This window comes from Dermacentor silvarum, chromosome 5, assembly GCF_013339745.2.
Source record: "Dermacentor silvarum isolate Dsil-2018 chromosome 5, BIME_Dsil_1.4, whole genome shotgun sequence".
In the NCBI taxonomy this organism is placed as follows: domain Eukaryota; kingdom Metazoa; phylum Arthropoda; class Arachnida; order Ixodida; family Ixodidae; genus Dermacentor; species Dermacentor silvarum.
In genome coordinates, this window is record NC_051158.1 from 169,259,459 (window position 1) to 169,282,492 (window position 23,034).

General features: G+C 46.8%; 2 protein-coding genes across 7 annotated transcripts in view; both read left to right on the forward strand.

Moving 5' to 3' along the window:
• The window catches only part of LOC119453871 (zinc finger protein 675-like), a 2,199,134-nt gene that overhangs the window by 2,119,410 nt on the left and 56,690 nt on the right, over positions 1 to 23,034 (forward strand). The gene's annotated exons all lie outside the window — the stretch shown is intronic.
• LOC119453884 (uncharacterized) overlaps positions 1 to 23,034 on the forward strand; it is a 231,062-nt gene that overhangs the window by 8,550 nt on the left and 199,478 nt on the right. Inside the window, exons 1-2 of one of the 6 annotated variants that reach the window (XM_049666975.1) lie at positions 7,472 to 7,610; positions 14,709 to 14,845. The exons of 3 other annotated variants lie outside the window; for them this stretch is intronic. The gene's annotated coding sequence lies outside the window, so the exon portion shown is untranslated. Of the gene's footprint in view, positions 1 to 7,471; positions 7,611 to 14,708; positions 14,846 to 23,034 lie in introns of those variants that run through there. 2 more of the 6 variants (XM_049666974.1, XM_049666980.1) reach the window with 2 other exon arrangements.

The window sequence follows — 23,034 nt, forward strand, 5'->3', positions numbered from 1 at the left end:
CCGGCGCCGCCCGCTCCCTGAAGTTTCGTTTACTGCCGTTATCGGTGAAGCGAGCGTTGGATGGCGTTGGCAGTTTTGCGGCCCTCGCTCGCTATGCGTACCGTGATATTTCACGACTCACTCGCACTCAAGATTCTGGTTTCAGCCTCACTGGCTGTTCGTTTGCACCACGTGCCCTTCTCCTCCACTTCGTGTTTCTCTCTCTTCCTCGAGCACTTCTTGGGGCGCCCGTTTGAGGGGAGCGTTCGCCGTCTCCGCTGACTTCCGTACTCCCAGGCAGCCGCACTTTCACCAGTATTTCGTTTCCCGCAACCGCTCTTTAAGTGATACGTGTATACATGGAGTGCTATGGGAAAATTAACGGGAGTCTGAAAGGACCGCGCTATATCCGGTGCTGCACTATAAGCGGTTACGTTATAAGTGGTCTATACTGTATATTCTTGCAGCTTCGCCACTTCCTCTGGGCTTTATGTGTGGTAGTGTGACGTACTCTGTTCATTTCATTCTGGAATGGACGTGTGGATGCAGTGAAATCTTTTGAAGTGGATAGTTCTTTCTATGGCTCTGTCGGCTGCTTTCATTGTTAATTGTTGTTCGTTGTTGTCTGTGATGGTTGGTAGTCAGACTCGGCAAGGAAAGCATTTGTTCGCTTGTTCTTTTGTTCGTTCACCCACTCGTTCGTAGTCTGGGCTATCTGATTACATTGACAATCATTATGTATGGTTCCTAACCAATTTTTCCCACACAACTTCACCCTCTCATTTGATAAAGGAGCCAATAACCTTACCAACAAGAGCTTAGGGCTTGCACTCTTGTTTGCCAAGAATGTGCAAATTTCAGAGATCAAAATGCATCTTTGATATAGTTTTGTCCCCCCGCCCTTATTGCAGCAACCCGTTTCTCATTCCGTGTTCATAACATGATGTTCTTATGAATCATTTATTAAACTGTCTCTTTTTTTTATCACAGCGAAATGCCTGAAGTTCACCGTCATCTTTTGTAAGGAGGGATTATAACAAAATGAGTCCGGCTGATATCATCACAGCATAGGCTAACATGTCATGTTCCCACATTTGTGTTTGTCCCCTCTCCTCCAACCACACCAGCCATGTCCTGCAAAATTGCTATATATAACTATATCTTATCATTGTTTGTTAAGCTAATTTTATCACGACAGTTCATCTAATTGCCTCCAAGAAGGTGAAGTTTTCGTCCCTTCCCATTATCTTGTCAAACCATCTTGGTCTTTGCATTTTGTACACTGGCTGCAATGCTTGCAATCTTGAATGCTTGCAATCTTGGGTGGGGTCATCCCAGATTCTCTCTCCTATTCTGCACATTCACCTCAGTGTCCTCATTCAATCTTTTACATCTTTTTGAGTATTTTACTTGTTAACACTCATTCGCCTTGTATACATGATTCCTTAGCAAAACACTTTTAAGTGTTTTTGTGAACAGGAAGTTGTATCGGGAGTTTTTCATGTTGCTCTACAACTTTCTCATTGACACTTTTCATCTATATATAATATTTGAGAAGTTGATTAATTAAGACTAATTATGTAATTAGGTGGAATGCAAAAAATAATCTGAATATCTCGAAGCGACGGCAAAGGTTTGATTCGGTGCTAGCTACTGTGTTGTCGCTTGCCATAAAAATGTCACAGTTTTGCCCTAAGGGCGAAGCAATGAATGCGATAGCAACACAGCAATGTCATACGAAGTAAGGTGAGCGGCTTTGGTAGCAATATGAATTGTAGTAAACATGAGCTGATTAAGTGAGCAGGTGTGCTGCGGCGTAAGTAGACCGACATGAAGAGTGACTCGATGACCACGAGAAGGCGCGTGTGAAACGGTGGTGTTGATGAGAAGCGCTTCCCGTGGGCAGCGCGTGCGAAGGGACACACCTGTAGCGCTGCACTGCCGATCCGGGCAGCATTGCATGTGTAGCGTGCGTTGGAAAATGTGGCCCGACTATTACTAACTGAATGAACAAGCATGGTGTGAGCGCGCACAAACAAACACGAATAGATCACACTGAATGACTGCAGAAAACGACTGTCAAAACGCTGGCAGCAAGCGTACGCCGCAGCGGGCGAAGGTACGTGCGGTCTATCGCTTCAACGGAAACTGAACGGCGAATGCACGGCGCGTAAAGGTCAGAGCCGTGTGGAGATACGAGATGGTGCCGGCGAGCGACGAGCGCGGTTGTTGGCAGAGTAAAAGTGCCCCCCCCTCCCGCTCCCTGCGGCGCTGGCTTCCTGCTTCCTTGCTGGCGCGGGGGAGATTGAGTGCGTTCGCTCTCCGTGATAGTGCGCGTCCCCGCACGCTTCCGCTCGGGCATACGGCGCGCGGCGAAGATTTTATCTATAGGGAACCTCACGGCGACGACGACGGCGACGCCGACGGCAGAAATCCGGTTGAAGTGTCCATATTTATTTATTTATTTATTTACAGAGTACCTACATCGCCATAAAGGCATTACGTAGGGGGGAACAAAACATAACCAGTAATACAGAAAAGCTTTTGCACAGATATACTCACAAACAGAAGCACTACAATAGTATTTAGAGAGAGACACAAGTAATGTCAAACAAACAGGTTTTGAAGATATATGGCAAATACATTTGTTTTACAAGAGCACCATCACAGCTATCGCAATAAAACAACTAGAAAAGACATGTGGGAAGCTGAGACCAAACCGGAGCAAGCAAAGCAGCTCACACCCTCCTTTGCCATCCAGCTTAAGAGGAGTAGGAAGGAGCCTCCAGTACTTGCTTGATCACGTTACCGCGCGCTCACCTTCCCCCTCCCTCCTAGCATGTGCTCGATCACATCTTCTCCAACATTGGGAATGTGGTAGGAATGTGGTAGTGGGAATGTGGTGGCACAGGACAAGCTACCATCTTTCTCGGCTCACCTTACCATGTTTTCCTTCGCACCCATAGCAAATGAGGCACAATCTTATCATACTGGGACTTTATACAGAACCTAGCCTTATTCCGGCCATGTTTGCGCTGATGGAGGAAAGATAAGACTTTTTCAGTGCGAACCCAGTGACTATTTTGATTTTGCACGCTGTACCACACAATTGATTGGGCGCTATATTATAAAGGGGCTCTCCTTATTTCGAAGCCCATTTTATTTCAATAAATTATCGGTCCCCTTGGAGTTCGAATAAACACGATTCTTATGTATAAATGTATGTTCAGTAGCCTGGCAAGAGAATGAGAACTCAAGGTTGGCAGTGAGTCTCTAAAGTTTGCCCAAGGGTACGTTCACGTAGGCAAATTAGTCAGAGGCCATGAGACGGAAATCTACAAAGCAGTTAGAGCTTGGAGTGCATACTACAGGAATTATGAAGTCGTGATTGTCAATGTGCTGCTCTTCTTTAAAATAAAATTGCACGAGAGGCCATGAGACGGAAATCTACAAAGCAGTTAGAGCTTGGAGTGCATACTACAGGAATTATGAAGTCGTGATTGTCAATGTGCTGCTCTTCTTTAAAATAAAATTGCACGAGAGGCCATGAGACGGAAATCTACAAAGCAGTTAGAGCTTGGAGTGCATACTACAGGAATTATGAAGTCGTGATTGTGAATGTGCTGCTTTTCTTTAAAATAAAATTGCACAATCATTCTGTTCTACCTGTAGTAAAATATGGGGTAATATCACAGAGGTTAACGAGGAGGCTTGAAAAGTTGTAAACCACGCAAGAAGCGATCGAGTGAAAACTGATAGGCGTAACATTAAGGTGCATAAAGACAGCAATGTGGATTAGGGAGCAAATGAGACTAGCCGATTTTCAAGTTGAGGTTAACCCTTTGAGGGTCAAAGACTCAAATATCCAGCACTGCAAATAAGTCCCACGTTGTTGATGCCGTATATTTACGGCTAGGTCTGTATGTTTGTAAAATGTGTTTTTTAAGTCTTTGTCGTCCAGCAAGTGCTGTTACCGTGTGTGGATGCAAGGATGTTTTTTCTTCGCTCCGTATCCTCTCGGCTTTCCTTCCACGGCTTCTTTACGTTGATGTTACAGTGACCGCTCACACATCCGCTTGTGCTTGAGTGCGCTTCAGTTAGTTTTCGCTTTGTCTTGTGGGCTGTTTCCTTTCATTCCACTAGTAAAAATGGATGTCTATCTGTTTCTATTCTCTAAAAGGGTCACTGCTCGATGCTCGTTGATTGCTCACAGGTAGGTGCTGGTACAAGCAAGTGATGCCATGGTATACTGACGATGCTGACGTGCCTGTGTTTCTTTTCTGGAGACTCGTAAAAACTGATTGCCTGCATTCGCTATGGGGCAAAGGATGACTTGAATTTTTTGACTCGTTTGGTTTTTCTGATAGGCGCAGAACCATTGGGTTTTCTTGTGTGTGATCATATACAAGATTCAATTATGCTATGGCCGTGCACGCTGGTTGCTCAGGGCCGGTATTTTGTAGCGATGCCTTTAAAGTAATAATGCCTTTTCGCGCTTATCGCGCTTTGTCAGTGGTCAGAGCGACGGTCCGCTCGCGTTATCAACGTTGATAACGCGAGCGGACCGTCGCTCTGACCACTGACAAAGCGCGATAAGCGCGAAAAGGCATTATTACTTTAAAAGGCATCGCTACAAAATACCGGCCCTGCTTTAAGTAAGTCGAGCAGTGATTCCTTCGATGCTGACTACGGCCCAAGTGCCGAATCGGAATACATCTATTTCAGTGTATCTGCTTTTTTATTCTTGTATTTATTCATGAATAAACAATGCGTGTTTACCTACGTAAATTATTTTTTCTCACTTTGTCGTCACTCTAAAAAAGTTGCAGTAACTTTTTTTCGAGATAGGTCAGTCTAAAGATTTTAAGTCATCATTAAAAAAATTCGACCCCGGGGGTTGCATATGGCAAAAAAAAAAAAGAACCTTCAAATGGTTACGAGCAAGAAAATTGGTGCTGCTTCTATTCTTTAAAGATGATTGGTGACTTTAATGTCATTAGCAATCCTATTATTTGCACACAGTTGTTGATTGTATGTTTTATATGATGAACAATATGAAAAGTGCACATAACCTGTGACCCAACTTGGCATCAAAGAGGTTCAATGAACAGCGGCAAATGCCCAGTGACCCAAGTTGGTGTCAGAGTGGTTCAGTGAAGAGCAGCACGTACCCATTGCGACTGTGGAGCACCTGGCCAAGGCGGCAGTCGGACCTGCAGAGCAGCAGAGGGTGCAAGGAATCTCTGGATCTGGACAGGCTGCCACTGGAAATTGAACCTAGCAACATTTAGCACATGAACCTTCTCTAGTGAAGCTAGCTTAGAAGGGCATCTTTGAGGTATAATCAGGCATTGCCCGAGATATCGTTGGCATTAATGAGGTTAGAAAAATGTGAAGCTTATACAGAGCTAGTGGCCATGTCCTTTGCTGCAGAGGTCTCCGAGACAAGAGGGAATATAGGGTAGGATTTCCAATTCATTAGCACATAGCGGGCTACATTGATGAATTCTACAGTATTGACAATAGGTTGTTTCTGGTGAACATTTTTCATGGGCCACCCTCTATTACAATGTTGTCACTGAGGTTAAGACACACCTTTCTGTATCGGAAGTTTCTCGAACGTTATCGCTGGTTCTATCTGTTGTCACCGAACTTTGTGTAGTCAGATTGTATGTGCGACACGAATGGTGGAGTACTTTTTGGAAGGCATGAAGGCACCAGCGGTTATGCTGGAACCTATCATCATGTTAGTTACTTGTATTGCTGGTCACAGGCTTGCCCAATCCGTTGTGCCACTGCGGTTGTTTGCCGTCACTACAACGTGACAGTATTAATAAAAGGGTAGCAGTCGTCTTAATAGAACTAAATTGGAGACAGAATACAGGTATCACAAGCCTACTCTCCAACCTACAGTGATGATGAGGGTGAAATAGATCAGTTTATAAGGATGTTGAATTAGCAATGAGAAGGTGCAAACTCGATGTACTCTAGTCGTGGGTGGATTTTAATGCAGAAGTGGAAGAAAATTGGGTGGGATAACGGGCAACTGGCAACTATGGCATCAACTCTATAAATAGTGGACGAGAGATGTTGGTAGAATTCATACAGGGGAATCGCTTCCGAATGCTGAATACCCTCTTCCGGAAGTGCAATAACAGGAAGTGGACCTGGAAAAGCCTTAATGGGGAAACAAGAAATGAAATAGATTTCATACTCTGTGCCAACCCTAGCATAGTGCAGGATGTAGAAGTGTTAGGTAGGGTAAATGGCAGTGATCATAGGTTAGTGATGTCTAGGATTATTCTCAGTTTGAAGAGGAAATAAGCCAACCTAGACACATTCAGGTTAAAAGTAGATGAATTCGGGCTGGTGCTCTTAAATATGCAGCTTTAGAACAGAAATATGAAGGTAACATAAAGATAATGAATGAAAACGTGACTAGGCTGATTTCAGAAGCAGAAATTGAAGTGGGAGTTAAGGCACAAAGGCAACAAAGAATGTAATAAGTAAATGACAGACCATGAAAGTGCGCATACTGCAGGATAAAGAAATTAAGAAATTTGCAGGCACAACTTGAAATCAGCTAGCGCAAGACAGGGGTATTGGAGATCACTGGGGGAGGCCGCCCAGCGTCATGAAAAGCGGCACATAACGAGTGACCCAACTTGAGTTCAGAGAAGTTTGTCGAAGAGCAGCGCATACCCAAGGTTACATGCTCAGTGATCTAAGTTGGGCCGACGGTTGGTTCGGAGCCCAGTTCACTCAGCACAGCAGCCAGATGCTCTACCCATTTGACCATGGACTATCCGTGATCCAAGTTGGTGGGAAAGAGGTTTGGTGCAGACATGCATACACACAGACCTACCACTGACTAGGTGAAGTCCTTAAAGAATGCTATTGCATTAAAAATGAACTTTAGCAGGCTATGTAATGGGAAGGGCAGGTAGCTGATGGACTCTCGGGGCTGCTGAATGAGTGCCAGTGGAACTGACGTGCGATCGCGGACAGCAGACAACTACGTAGTGTGATGAAACAGAAAATTTGCAAGCGTAGCTGGCACAAGACATTGGGTGTTTGGGTATCCTACAGTGGACATTAAATAGGCTGATGGCGATGACCTTAGGATATTACGATCACTTTGCGTTAGTTGCACTACACCAATAGCTTTGATATGTATGCGATAAAAAAAATATGACATGTGTTCTACGGTCGTAAACTTTGCACAGAAAAAGGTTACCCTGCTTTTGAGTATTTAATGTTGATTGTCCCGTCTGGCCCTATCGGAATACTGATCGGATAGAGTTATATCTTGTTCCACGACTGTGCTTTGGAATGTGCCTCTGCATTTATTCTATTGTTGTAGTTACTTCTTGTTCTCGATGCTGTAACGGGACTGCAATCACTCCAATTATTTTCTGCAGGCCTCAGAAATGCAATGAGGCTTGGTGAATGCATCACTGTTGCCAACGCGGCATGCCCCGCCCCTTCCAAAGTCATCAGTCAAGTCGAGGTTGGTCTGCAGTGCAGCTTGCCTTTGGCCGACAAGTCTGTCGGGTGCTCCTTTAAAACAGGGAGCGAGTCGAGGAGCGTGCAGACTACAGAGGCTGTAGATCCGTCAAGCTCCACCTCAGGTGGGCAGTGACCGGCACTTCTCTTACTTTTGCTTGCTTGTGTTTCTGGTAAATGACGAAGTCTGCCTACCTTGGTACGACCTGCTCAAGTGTGTATGACATTCTGCTGCCGAGGACATATTACCTGGCTTGTGATTCCTGTCTGCATTCTATTGGGGCAGAATGCAAAATACTGCTCTACTGAGCACGTTGAAGAACCTTATGCGGTGGAGCCTAATCTAGAGTCCTTTTGCCCTGGTGTTGTTAAGGTTGTACAATAAGGTTATGCCACCCAGTCAAAAAATCCATCTGAGCACGCTTGTTGAACCATTCGGATTTTTAATGGCAGTCGGGAATCTAATGGCAGCCTTCCCATACAATTAGAATTCCTGACTAGCAGTCAGAAGTCTCTAATGGCAGCCTTCCCATGCAATTAGGACTGCTGGCAGTCAGTTAAGGGCGTCTGAGTGCTGAATTCCTATACATACAGGATCGCTGACGTTCAGTCAAAGAATGTCTAGGGCAGCCTTCCGATACAATAGCATGCTGACGGTCAGTCGAGAGTGTCTAACTGCAGCCTTGTGATACAAATAGGATTCCATCGTTCGATCATTCACCACACCTTAAATCTAGCTCTTAGTAAGTATATATCTTGCACATAATGATTCTAGCTTACTTGTTCATATGTATTGAAATAATCTAGGTCGAAGTCTGCATGACCAAACAGACCTCGCTCGCTGCTGCTGCTGTGCTTGCTCACGCCAGCGTTTTGACAGCGGTTGTCTGCAGTCATCGGGTGGGTGTGATCTATGTAGGTTTGCTTGTGTGCACTGACACCATGCTTGTTAATTCAGTTAGTAAGCGAATGTGTCCAAGTTTATACAACCGATGAAACTGCTATCCTTACCGTGTGCAATAAATGTACACGTAGGGTCCGAAGCGGTCTGTCGATGTCTACGGCTGGGTGGGTCGATGCGTTGCGTTGATAAAACGAATCTGTTCTTATATATCTAGCCGCATATAAACAATCTCCTAGCTGGCCACACCGCACTTACTGATACATGGAAGCTTGATTTTGTGCAGCGCCGCCGACGATTAATAGCATGGAGAGGCTATTGAGGTAGGCACGATCGAGTACGTAGCTGTCGACGTGACGGGACGCGTACGCGCGCGTCACCCTCAATCCACCGACGTGCGACGATGCGATCGCACAATTTACCCGTCCCATATGACTTGCGTGTGGGGCCCGTACTAATATAGGCATAGTGCAACTATAACGCCGATGTCACAATCAACTTTAGAAAGATACAGCGATGATTACGGTGTGACAATAGCAAAGCTGACAATGGCACGACGCGGCACGCTCACACTTGTCGGCCTAATTCGGAAAGCTTCGCTAGAAGCAGATAGAAATTTCTATATCTTCTGCATGAATTGTAATGACTGCGGTATTGTCTTTACAACATTATGGGCATTTTGTGCATGGGCATGTATTGGTCATACGTACATTTTGCCAAATTTATCTGTTGATTCCATCCAAAACTGCTACATGCAATGTTAGTGCCTTTTAATTCTATTTCCATCTTCCAATGCAGACAATTATACCATTTGCTTTACTAAACCAGTCTGATTGTTCATTGGTGCAAGTATCCAGGCAGCTATGCACCTATATGTATCCTAGTTCCCACCCCCACCTAGGAAAACACACAGATCCAATGCAATGGTGGAATCAAAATGATGCAAAGCTTGTTTGGGTTAGCGAGCTAGCAAGTGGATGGCACGCGAGCACAGCCTTGTCATGAGCACAGCCTTGTAGTCATTAGCAGTTTGCATCACGAGGACGAAGATAATGTATCATTCTTGTCAAGGGAAGAATGTTGGTGTATGCACACAAGGAGTACTGCACATATTGTATATACAGTTAAGATCTTCATAGCTCTTGTGTCTCAGTGGCACATCCATTCTGGTGGAGTGGTCAAGAGCGGGCACATACCCAGTGCCGAAGTTTTCATTTTGAGTACATACCCATGACCCAAGTCGACTGTGTCAGCCAGCAGCGAGTTCTCTACTCTAAAGGACAGGTATGTGCATAGAAATGCTTACAATTAAATAAACAATGCAGGCCATAGGGGCTACGAGAGATGACATATAGTCAATGACCCTGAATTAGCTTTAATTTCCAGGGGTTCAATATACACACTCGAATGTCAGTATTTAATGAAGTCATAACCAACTGTCATAGGATCCAAAATTCCCATTTGGATAATTTTTAGTTACCTCTAGGAACTATTCAGTAGCCGACCGATTTTTCGGACTCCTCGGACTTTTTGGATATTCCGGACTTCATAAATGCACCGTCAGGGTTCCCATAGAGCTAACGTATTTTCGCGACTGATTTTTCGGTTGAATTTAGGCTCCTAAGTTCGATTTTCAGGACAAATCTCTCGTTCTCAGCCACACAATTCGTTCTTGGAGGCCGCCGTGTGGATTTTCCGCTGGCTTGCCCAGGCTTGGCTTCCAGTGGCCCGCTGTAGGGCCTCCAAGATTGGGAGATGCACGATAGCACAATCCATCCTCCCGTCTCGGAGGTCAACCCGCTCTTCCTTAGCTGACAAAACTCTCAAGGGATGGCACTTTTTCTTTTATTCGCTCAGCACTGTTGTCATGATCACTTTTTGTGAAATCCGTTTTTTATTATTATTATTATTATTATTTTTTTCAGTTTGGTTCCTTTTTTGCACTTGGCATGCGTGTCTCGGAGACGAGTGTGGCTTTGCATTTGTGCGATCGGCGCCACCTCCTGTGCCTTCGCGAGAGCCAAGTGGTGCGAAGTGTAGTGTTCGCGATCAGCTCTGGCAGCGTGTCGTTACTGAGCTGTTATACAGTTAGCAAGATTACACTTCTCCACTGGGCTACGCGCAGAATGGGAATCAATGAATGAAATCAACTTTATTCAAGGTCCTGCCGAATGGGAAGGTCGGAGCGAATGACGCGCTGCTGGAGCTGATCGCAGAGGTCACGTGCGATTTAACAGGGCTCGTTTCTTTGATCTCAGTGGCGATCTCCGCTAGTGGAGATCACCAACGCGGTGACGTTTTTGTTGACTGTATGCGGAGACGACGTCAGTCTTGTGCAAATCTGAGCAAATCTGCTCACCTCCAAGCGTGTATGAGGCAGGGCATTAGCAAAGATTTTTTTATGCCACTCTAAGCCTAATAAATTTTCTTTTTTAGGGTGAACGAGTTTTTCGGACTATTTTTCGGTCCCGCGAAGTCCGGAAAATCGGTTGGCGCCTCTATTTAGAGTGATGACTACAAGCGATAAAGGCTTTAACCTTTTTATTGAAAACAAAAGTATGTGTGCAGAATTAAGCCAGCCATCATGACTATACACGCTGTTGGCAGGTTCATACAGCGTTTGATCGCATCTGTCACAGAAAGCACAAAAAAGGCAGTGCCATCTTTTAATGAAACCACAGCTTCAATTGGAAAGTACAGCAACAAAGGCAGAATTCAAAGGACATGGGCACATCACAAAATCAGTTTATCAGGTAGCCAAAATTGTTCATTTCGCTCTTACCTCATTCACCTAGCCACCCAGCAGACGAACTCACTAGAAAAAAAGACAAAGTAAATTGTACCCTTCTCAAACACACGGACAAACATCCTAGAAACTGTAATAGTCTTGGATTCATGTTAAAGGTATATTCACTTAAGCTTGAGAAATTTGAGAAATAACATTTATGCAAGTTAATCCACTTCATTGAAGCATCACTTATAAAGCGTGGAGTAATATCCAGTGAAGTTGTATGTTTCTGCAGCCTTGATGCTTAGCGAGCAATGTGGTAAAAAAAATCTGATTAGCCAATTGCGGTCTATAAATCTGATCCCGATCAGGTTCGATCGGCGATCGCTATTGGTAGATGCATCCCATGACACCTGTACAAGTATACAAAGCTTCCATGCCCCTAAAGCTGAAAAGCAAGGTTTATCACATCTTCCTTAATATCATCAGGTTTTTCTTTTCCTATACACAGCATCTTTGCTCTGTTTAACATGTCCCAGAACATTTTTTTCCAGCTTGTCATATATTATTCCATCCTCCTATGCTCTCGCCCTCAGAGGCAAATATCGCTGGTATATTTACACATCATATGTCTTCTATGCCCGAATGAGCTCGTGCCCATGACATGACCGCTCATTGCGAATTCACTGCACACATAGTCATCCTCAGTTCGAACCCATGGTGTCTCTGCCTCATTGGGAGATTTTCGGTTAAATAAAGCATTGTTTGCCGACAGTGTCAAATTTGTCGATATACTTGCCATGAACAGCTACTAGAACAATATCCATCACTCTGCTTACATGGTGCTTTGTGCTTATCTTCCTTTGAATCATTTTCATAATTAACTTTGACGTGAATTCGTAAATATTCATCCCATATTAAGTCAGATGCATGCAGAACTGTGGGAAGTTGTTTAAATGCATTATAGCCATCGGTTTTCGTGAAAAACTCTACTAATTCGACCTAGACTGTGGTGCTCGTCACAGGCGCAAGTAGCTGTGAAGTGCTTTTCTAATACCGCAACACAAAATATAGGATGCAGCATCAGCATGCCAGCTTGGCTTGTTACACTGAATAATCCTTTGAGTTCAGGCCAATAAAAATTGGTGTTTACGACAAAGATTATGGGGTGATGGTATATACTTTTTCCACTTAATTACACGTACCAGATTCTTACTTCAGCATCTAGTCTGTTTTTTAAAATTATTTTAATTTTGTTTAAAAAAAGTGTAAGAACCGACTTTAAAAGCATTTATGTATGTCCTTGAGTGGTTCGGACCGGAGGAGGTTATGGTCGTCCCATATTTTAACCGTTGCACCATCTACTTTGTTACTTCTCGCACTCAAGCAAGGGCCAGCTTAACATTTCTGGGTCTGATATGTCAATCGGCATCGGACATTATATACGGCCTGTATAACATGTTCTGCTAATCTTTGCGATATGACGGAAGCATGCCGAAATGTTTTCTTTGATATTCATTTGGATAACTACTGCAAAGGGTTACAGCATGGGCTGTGTCGACAGGCTCCGCTTTCTGGCACCAAACAGGCGTCGTACGCTTGCCAACTTGCACCATTCCTTAGAACGTGCTCCCAAAGTTCATTGCTCTTCAGTGAATGACACATCTCTGAATGACCTTGCACCAACTTCATCTCTAGCCCCATTTAATTAATACATCATCTCTCCTAACGCTGTCAAAAACAGGTTGGGATGACAGTTTTGACACAACTCTCATCTGCGGTGCGAGCGTTGTAATCTGAAAATATAAACCAAAATTTGTCGCAAGAAAACAAGCATTATCGTAATTTGTACGTTGTAAAATAACGCCTCGGTCCCGCGGTCCACGGCCGCACCCAAGCACGCCTAGCCGCAGCTCGCGCCACCGCTCGCGCGTCCGTCAACTTCCGCGTCCACAGCTGACTCTTGTGCCACTATTCACGTCAGCGTTCCCACACTGCCCCTCCCTCTGCGAGGGCGTTGACAGCACTGGCTGGCAATATGGCGGTCGAACCCGGCAGCTCAGACGACGAGAGATGCCGAATCATCATGGGCGAAATGAAAGACACACACACACTGCCGCTCCGCGTTGCAAAATCACTTGCTCACTCCGCCACGTCGTCACAGTGAGCGCGCACTGCAAGGCACAAAACGAGGAGAAGCGACGAGTCAGCGGCGGGTGGTGTAGTTGGTCGTCGGCACAACGGGTGCAAGCATTCACCAGCGGCATTCCTTCCTCCATGGCCAGCGCTTTTCCCCGCAGCTGCGCTGCGAAGGCGTTGACGGAACTGGCCCACTGTGGCTGGCAGCGACGACATGACACTCTGCCGGCGGGCGAACCTTGGAGACTGATAATGCACCCAACGAGGATCGGCGGAGCCGTCAAGATCGAGTCACCGAAGTCTTCCAGGAACCTGCAGGCCCTAAACCTGACTGGCTTCCATGACGGTGCAGCTTGGGAGTTGAGGTCTTCTAGAAACTAAAGGCCCTAAACCGTCTCCTGGCGCACACCTGGTCTGGTTTTCTTCTCCGACCTCGTTCTGACGAGTGCACACAGCAGGTCGCCGGAAGGAGCTGCCGCCCGCTCAATGCCTTGCCACCAGAGACCACACCGCACCACAACTGCAGCAGAGAACCAGAGAACGACGCACTGAAGGACGGAGCTGTTCTTGAGGTGGTGTTGGCGCGATCGCGCGCATGATGTCACATGCGCTGGCGATGCCCTTCTCGAACGGCGGCGCCAGGAGCTACAGCAGCACATAGAATACCACGCCACCACTGGGACCCACGCCACGCTCGATGATGGCGACGGAGGAGGAACTGGCGAAAGCGCTCGTCACCGGACATCAGAGGTACAGCTCGCACCGCGGAAATGGTCACGCGCCATGGCCGGGTAGGAGCCGCTTCTAGCCATGGAACCTTCAGCCCTCGCCACGACCATGGTCGGTCCTGGAACGCAACCGGGGCCCTACGTTACGGGCGCCAATGTGTGAAAAAACGCCTCGGTCCCGCGGTCCACGGCCACAGCTCCAGTCCCAGTCGGCCACGCCCAAGAACACCCAGCCGCAGCTCGTGCCTTCCTCGCGCCACCGCTCGCGCGTCCGTCAGCTTCCTCGTTCACAGCTGGCTCTTATGTCACTATTCACGTCAGTGTTCCCACAACGTTTAGTGCACCATTGTTAAGTGACCGAAAGTAAGCTGACACGTACATATTTTGGGGTTTTGCTCGACTGGTTCTTTAAATTACATATTGCTTTAGGTGCAGAAAAACCACTTGTGTTTGCAGAACGTTGAGCTATTTTAAGTACAAACGTGTAAATAGAAATTGCGTTTCAGGACAGAACAATAACAGAACCAAGATCCGGTGCAAAACGTCGTTGCTCTCTTCAGTTTGGTGTCGCGTAGTTATATTTGGTCGCGTAGTAGTAGGTACCTCTGACAGCGTGTGTTCTCTATTTTGTTGGTTCTTTATTTTATAATGTTGTGCTGAGACCAACTGGCAGACAAAGTGTGTGCACTCGTGGAGTACCATGTTGGCTATACCATGGCAATTTTAGAAACAAGCGAAATTCGAGAATTCACGCCAAGGAATTTTGCGGATCTCGACGCGCACATGACCTATCAAGCTCTTTCTGGTGTGGCGATGAAGACACACACGGCGGGTACTATGGTGCCACATTACTTCACCTAGCTGGTGAGTGACACCCGTTATGAACTTTATCTGCATGCGGTACAGAAATTTAATTACATTCCTTGCCTCTGCATTGTCATATTGTAATAAGGAGCTCGGCACAACCTCTCGGTTTCTGTCATTTCATTGATGATTCACACGGTCACACTTGTTTTTGCGCCCCTTTTGCTGCAAGATTGCTGCTGCATAATCGTTCCTCGAAGTAAAAACGGTGGCTAGTCGAGGCGCATGAGGCCAAGACTAACGAGGCTAAATATCGCAGTGCACCATTGTTCCTCTGCAACTCCCGTGAAGCACACTGTTGTAAATGCGACAGCATTTTCTTTTTCTTTTTTGTGCGTTTGTGTGCATTCACCCACTTTCCCGAATCTTGTTAGCAAGTGTAAGCGAAGGAATGGTGTATGCTAAAAAACGTTTTTTTGGACCCGTTCTCTGATGGTTTCATTGTTGGATATAGAGAAGTGCCATTTCAAACCACAGATGCATATTGAAGTTGATAAAAACCGAATGTTGTACCACTTGCAGAAATGTGTGGAGACTTGAGGAAGTGCAGGCCTTGCATTGCAGCGTGTTTAGTACGAGCAGAAAAGTGTAATGTTGCATCATAAAGCATAACGAGATCATTGATCTCAAAAACCTTACACAAGGAATAGCTCCTTTGACCCTTCTTCTAAAGCTCTCTGTTGACATAGATGCTCAGAGTGTTGGAGTCTGCATGGCTATTATTGTAACAAAAAAGAACAAGTAAGTACTGTGCAAATAGAAGAAAGGCAGAACGAAAGACAGACACAGTGCAGTTTAGTATGAATCAACTAGATCGCAACAGAGTACTTCTGCAACATATCGTAACCACCTTTTGGATTGCTTGTAGGCATTGCATGATAAAAATGAATATAAATTCTGTGCCAGTCACTCTGTTTCTCGCACAAGTATAATGCTACCCTGCTTGTTTCAAGTACCAAGTCACATATATTATTTCGTGATACAGAGACGAGGGAAGAAATGGACACGTTTGCCAAAGCGTACAGCGACGGGTGCCGTAGGAGGGTGCCGAACTCTGCAGTACAGAAGAGGGTGGCTAACGGCAAGGACAAGGTATATATTATGCTAAAGTAGCTTCATGCTGAAGTAATATTTGTGCAGTTGCAGTGTTGTTTCCTTTTCATCTTACTGGCCAATGCATTTGCTAGCAAGTAGTAACTTTAGTGGTGTATTATTTCCTTTTAATTCTTTCGTAGTTATTTCTGATGAGCATGGTTATGCCCACAGAGCTTCTCAGACCACATGCGATTGCTCAGTGGCTATGGTGTTTTACTTGTAATTCACAGATTCTTTCAGTTGGCAGAGCCTCAATTTTATGAGTTGAATGCAAAATACTTATGTACCCAGCTATTAGGTTGATTTTTTTAACCCTTTGTTGGACAGCGGGACATATACGTCCCATTTTTCATTCCCGTTTCCGGTGCTGTCGCTCCTTAAGAGAGTTCGCTTTACCACATACAAGCCACTAACTCTATCTATTGAGTATACCACAACATTCTGTATGCACTTTCATAGCGTTTCCGCCAAGTGGAAGCTCGCAACAAGACAAGTAGCAGTTTTTGTTTTTTCATGTCCGCTTTTCTGTTTTTCTGTGTTTTTGTGAGCTACTTTCAAGCAAAAAGAATGTCTGGCGAGTAAATCTGTGTTTTTGCACTACAGTAACCACTTACAAACTATCAGCTATAGTTTGTGATGTTTAGCGTGCATAGAAAAACGGAACGTTTTTTACGAAAACCAGTGTGATTCACCTGTTCCAGGTTAGGCTTAGCGCTAAGTATAGCGTGCGGGCTGTTCGGTCCGTACTGATTGCATCTTTCTTTTCCTAAAGATAAGAAGAAGCGTCTCACTGCCCAAGGAGCACTTTAATTATTCTGGATCTTGCCAGGGAACTCTAACAACAGTGATGATGAGCATCGTTCGGAGAGCCTTCCGGATAGTTCTCTGGAAACATCGATTCTCCTGAAACACTCACCACCCAAACTTGACAGGCACGCGATGGCGGTGCCGCTGGTGCTCAACTAGCAAAAAAGAAGTGCGCACGAAGTATATGTACAATGTATGCAACGTTCCGCTGTGTGCAACTTGCTTCGCACCATTTCACAAAGGAGGAGGAGGAGGAGAGAAAGAGAAGGCAGGGATTTAACCAGAAATGCGTCTGGTTGGCTACCCTACTCTGGGGGACGGGAAAGAGGGAATAGAAAGATGAGATAGAGAGAGAGGAGGGGGGGGGAGGAAGGACACGGTGAGTTCGCGCACGCACGCGGAGGGCCTTAGCAATTCAAAGGCGTTCACATAGGCCAGTCGTCCTCAAGTAAGACAACAGTGCCTTCACAGCTTTGTGGGTGACGAGCGATGGGGACGGTGTTCAAGGAGCACCTGCACAGACAACGGTCGATCGTCAAGTCGTCGCAATGCGTTCGATAAAGTTTGTCTTTCCGACTGAAATCGAACGCAGTGACACAATACATGTTCTATGTTCTCTTCGCTGCCGCAGTCGTCGCACGTGGCACTTTCGGTCATTCCAATCAAAGCACAGTACGCCTTCGTGAAAGCCACTCCCAACCACAGCCGGTATAGAAGCGATGCCTCACGTCGGTGAATCCCGGGTGGAGGTCGGAGTTGGAGCGAATTCGTGTAGCCTCGTGCGCCTTATGTTTGGGGTGTTCCACTCTGATAGAGAGAGCTTGCGTGCCAGGTGACGAAGCTGCCTTCCGGCGTCTGTCCTGGAAAGAGGAATGGGAACGCTGTGTGTTCTTGATGTGACTCTCGGGCAGCTTTGTCAGCGAGATCGTTTCCACTGATCCCGCAATGGCCAGGTAGCCATTGGAAAATAATTTCGTGGCCTTTCTGTTTGACGTCGTGGTGAAGTTTGACAACTTCATACGTTAGTTGTTCGTGAGCTCCACGTCGGAGAACTGCCTGCATACTTTGTAAAGCCGGTCCCGAGTCGGAAAACACGGCCCATGTGCCAGGACTCTCTGCGTCTATAAATTGAAGTGCACTGCGCAGAGCCGTGAGCTCTGCAGCCGTGGACGTCATGACATGTGAGGTCTGAATCGCATTGTTAATCCTCTCGTCGGTATAAACACAGCACCGCCAGAACTGGTCGATGTAGTTGATCGTCCGTATAGACGTGCACGTGACTGCTGTATCTCTCGTACAACAGAAGTAAGCTCAATTGCTTTAGTGCAGACGGTGATAAATCTGACTTTTTCTGCAGTCCTGGAATTCTAAGTCGGACTTCAGGGCGGCACAAACACCATGGAGGAGACACCAGCCTGACCGGAGGTGCGTACCCCGATGTAATCGAGGCACGATATGCACTAACAGTTGTGCTATATGACGTGCGGGGTCTTTCCACGGTGAGTGCGGTGAGGTGGTGGCAAGGAGTCGGGCAATGTGCCTGACATGTGCACGCATTGTCTCGATGGCGATGTGCGTTGTGATAGAATAATCTTGAGCAATGGCGATAGTTTCAGCCGTTGACGCACTGCGTGGTACTCCAAGGCATATCCTAAGAGCTTGCGCCTGAATGCTCTGAATTGTACGCAAATTAGTTTTGCAGGTGTTGGATATAACAGGTAGGCTGTACCGGAGGAACCCAACAAACAACACCCTCTATAGCTGTAACATGGATTGTGTGGATACTCCCCAGTTCTTTCCTGCAAGGAACTTAACAGATGACAAATAGCCATCAGGCGCTTTTCACGTGGTTGACGTGAGGAGTCCAGGACAGATCTTTGTCAATCACAACTCCCAAGAACCTGTGACTCTTGCTGAACGATATCACTTGTCGGTTGATTGATATGCCGTATGCAGACATTGGCTTCCGCGTAAATGCCACCACTGCGCACTTTTCCCAGTCACCTCCAGTCCTTGTTTACGAAGGTAGCATGATGTCGATGAAGCCGCCTTCTGAAGCCGAGCGCGAAGCTGAAGCGTGCACCCCGACGTCCAGATACAAATGTCGTCAGCGTAGATAGAGTCGAACGGTGCTTGGCAGGTTCTCGATTAGTCCAATAAGGGTCAGATTAAAGAGCGTCGGGCTTAGTACTCCGCCTTGAGGGACTCCGCGGCTACTGTAATACTGGGGTGTCGGGCCATCCCCGGTGAGCACGTAGAATGATCGCATCTGTAGGTAGCTGCGAACCCAGAGGTATGTCTTGCCACCAAGTCCTATTACTTCTAGCGCTTTAAGGATGGCTTCATGGGTGACGTTGTCGTAAGCTCCTTTAACGTCTAGAAACAAGGCAGCAGACAAGCGTTTACAGGCCTTCTGGAATTCGACATACGTTACCAAATCGACAACGTTGTCTATAGACGAACGGCCGCGCCTGAATCCTGTTAACGTGTCTGGGTAAATTTGATAGTGCTCTAGGTACCACTCCAGTCGTGTTAGAACCATCTGTTCCATTACTTTGCCTACACAACTTGCAAGCGCGATCGGACGGTATGACGAAATGTCCAAAGGCGACTTGCCAGCTTTGAGGAGCGGAATCGAGCGACTTGATTTCCATTCCTGGGGAACGGTGCCTGTCTGCCACGAGTCGTTGTACAGGAGCAAGAGTGCCATTCGAGCTCGTTCACCAAGGTTACACAAAGCGCGGTATGTAATGCCATCTGGTCCTGGGGCTGAGGAACGCCTGCATAAAGCGAGCGCAGCTTCAAGTTCGTCCAGAGAAAAAGGGCACTCCATACGGGGATCACGTGAGGATGGTGAGTGGTCAGGAGTCTGCGTTCCAGTGGAACTTGCTACACCGGCAATCCTCCTACAGAAAGATTCTGCGACTTCAATCTCGCTGCATTGTAGGTAAAGGGCGAGGGAATTAAATGGGTGGTGCTGTCCAGGGGTTGCACGGAGGCCCCGAACAGTTCTCCATATAAGAGACAAACGCTTTCGCGGATCCAGAGACTCGCAGAAAGACGCCCATCGTTGTGAAGCCAGCTTATTCATTCGACGCTGTATTTTCTTCTGTGTGCGTCTGGCCAATCTCAAATCATGAATGGACTTTGTGCGCCTATATTCGTTCCGCACGGCGTCGAAGTGCACGAAGTTTCTCTAGCTCGATGTCGAATCGGTGCGTTTGGAGCTTTTCAGTGTCGAATGTGTGGCAACCTGTAAGGCACCTTTATTGCGTCCCCTAGGCTGGATGGCATCTCGTCTCGACAGCGGTCTTCCAGGATTGATTTAAATTTCGGCCAGTCGGTGGATTGGACGGCACCGGAGTACTTGGAGCTAGTCAGCCCCTCAATCGTGAGATAAGTTGGGATGTGGTCATTCCCGCGTTTCCAAGTCCGCGAACCATTTCACTCTTCTGTTAAAGGAGCGCGAAACAAAGCTGAGGTCAAGACAGCTACTATACGCCGTTCCTCGCAGATAGGTGGGGCTTCCGTCATTTAACAAGCAAAGTTCTTGTTCACAAGCAATCGACACCAATCTTCTGCCCCTCGAGTTAATTTTGGAGCTCCCCCAGAGGTAATGGTGGGCATTGAAATCCCAGTGATAACCATGGCTGTGGAGTCGTTGTCAAAATTTCCGTAAGCGCTCGCAGTTTAGACGATTGATAGTGATAGGTAGGCTCCCAGAATTGTGAAGGTGACCTTGCTCTTCTTCACAGTCAAACACACGTACTGGTTTTCAGTGTCAGGTGGCAGGGTGATGAACATATGTCAAGTCACAGCGTATGAAAACAATAACCTTGCTCCATTGCCCTGGGTGGAAGACGTAATGCATCATACCCGGACAGTCTGATGGGATATGACAGGTTTGGCTCACAAATGACAATAATGGGAAACTGATTTACGAATACAAACTGTCGAAAATCGGACATACGCGACTTAAGTCCTCTGGCGTTCCATTCAAAGACAGATGCATTCTGGACCTCCTCTCTGAATGATGACTTCTGGCGGGCCATTGTTACCCTAGGGCCGCAAGCACTGGACCCAGGGCGTCCAGCACCTGCAGCGCGCTCTGCGCCGCAGGGGTTTTCATGTTGTTGAGTAGAACTCGCATAGCATCCATCAGTGACCGCAACATTATAATAACTTGGCGATCATCAGTCGTTGGAGCAGTGGTTGGTGAGGGTGTCGATGGAGGTGGCATTCGAGGTGTCTCCGTGGCAGGTTGTGCACTTGGAAGTGCGGGCCACTCTTCAGGATGATCGACACTTGACATTTCTTCGCTTGCGTGGCATCTTTCGTGTTCGCGTTACGCCTTGATGGAGCAGCCGTTGTGGCGGAAGACGTTGTGTTGCTTTGTGCGGTTTTACGTTGCGCTTTTCGGTGGCGATGCCGTCGCCGTCTAAGTGTAGCGGCAGCCTCGCGGGTGTGGAATGATCCCGAACCATGCGCTTTAGAACCGCGAATTCCTTCCGCACCCGCGGGCAATCCTTCGATGAGGCTTCGTGGGAACCGCCGCAATTAGGGCACTTCAGGACGGTCGCGCGGCAGGCGTCTTCCAAATGGGACTCAGCGCACCGTGGGCACACGGCATTGTTCGCACAAACGCTTTTATGTGGCCAATCTTGAAGCACTTGTGACATTGCAGGGGCTTCGGTATGTATGGTCGAACTGGATGGCGGACATGACCAACTTTGACGTGAGAGGGAAGGCAATCTCCCTCAAACACAAGCTTCACGCAGCGTGTGTTTCCGAGTCTGGTAAGATGAGCGATGAGCGTGCCTTCAGTTGCTGGCTTTATTAATATTGGCAAGTCGTCGCTCGAAATGGAAATGTCGACGTCATAAATGACGCCAACAGTGCCGTTACCGCCAGTAGCAATCTGTGGTCGCACTTGTACTTTGTCAATTTCTGTGACATTCCGAAGGCTTTGTAGTGCGCTACGATGGAAAACGTCTACAGCCATGACATTCTTCCGTGAGTTGATTCTCACATCCTTAATCTCATTCGGTACAATACCCTCGAGTAACGTTGAAAGGACCTGCCTGTTCAGGAGCCGCAGATTGGTCGTGGGGTCCACGGGCAAGAAGAGCACAGTGTGCGGCCAGTGCTGTGGTGTATCCTTCACGGTGGAGACACTTGCCGGCGATGACGCTCGCAGCAGTCTTCTTTTTGCCTTTCGGCTCATGACAACCTTGAAGTCGTCGTCCGAGGAATCGTAGCTGTCCGAGTACAACTCGGTGGCCTCGCTGTCCGTGTCACTTGATGGCTCCCGCGTTTCCTGGACGTAAGCCGGCTGACGGCTGCGCGCCAGGAAGGTCCTCGGAAGTATCTTCGTCCATTGCCGCAACGAGGGAGCGGCAGCTCCCAGAGATTGCAACGAAACAAAGCGAAAACGCAGACAACAGTGCAAGCGTTCAGCTATTGAATCACTTCGTCGTCTTCACAATCCCATTTCACAAAAATGTGAACTGCCTCAAGTGGACAGTGGCACATGTGTGTCCCACTTGATCAAAGTGACCTAACTTGACAATGGGGCATATAGGTCCCATCATTTTTCGTAATGAAACACTTCTCGGCATCCGGATTGATTTTTGTGGAATCAAGAAGTGATCAATAGCTCGCTAAAGGTTTATTACACAAGATAACCATTGTTTCCTCGTTGTGTCCACCAAAGGGTTAACATCTGTATGGTGTTTGGGGCACAGACAAAAAGCCATTATGATGAATTGTTTGAACAAGTCTGTGCACCCAGTGGCATACAGCACAGTTCACGGTTCAACGTTGATGTGCATGCATGTTGCATGCACTGATAGTTATTATTAACCAGTGCTCTTCGTGATGATCAGGAGAAAACAAAGAGGGCAGTGGCAGGCAACATGCTTGTGGAATTACTGATAGTTACCATTAACCAGTGCACTTTATGAATGCTTGCATAGTGGTGGCTTACTATAGTCATAGTCTACACTGGACCTACGCTTAGTGAATTGTGTGGAAGCATTTCAACCATCTCGGTGGCAAGATTTCTCCTTGGCACACTGTTATTGTCCAGTGCAAGACGCCAGTCATCAACCACAGGCGAACAAGTGAAGTCTCAACCTGGAGCCAGTCTTCAGTCCTCTAGTCAATTGAAATGGTGGGTCCAGGCTGAGACTTCCTTGTTCACTCGTAGGTGATCACTTTGTCACCATTTTCCTGGAATGTGTAGCTTGTTTGGATTTTAAACACCACATGTCCAATACTTATGCACC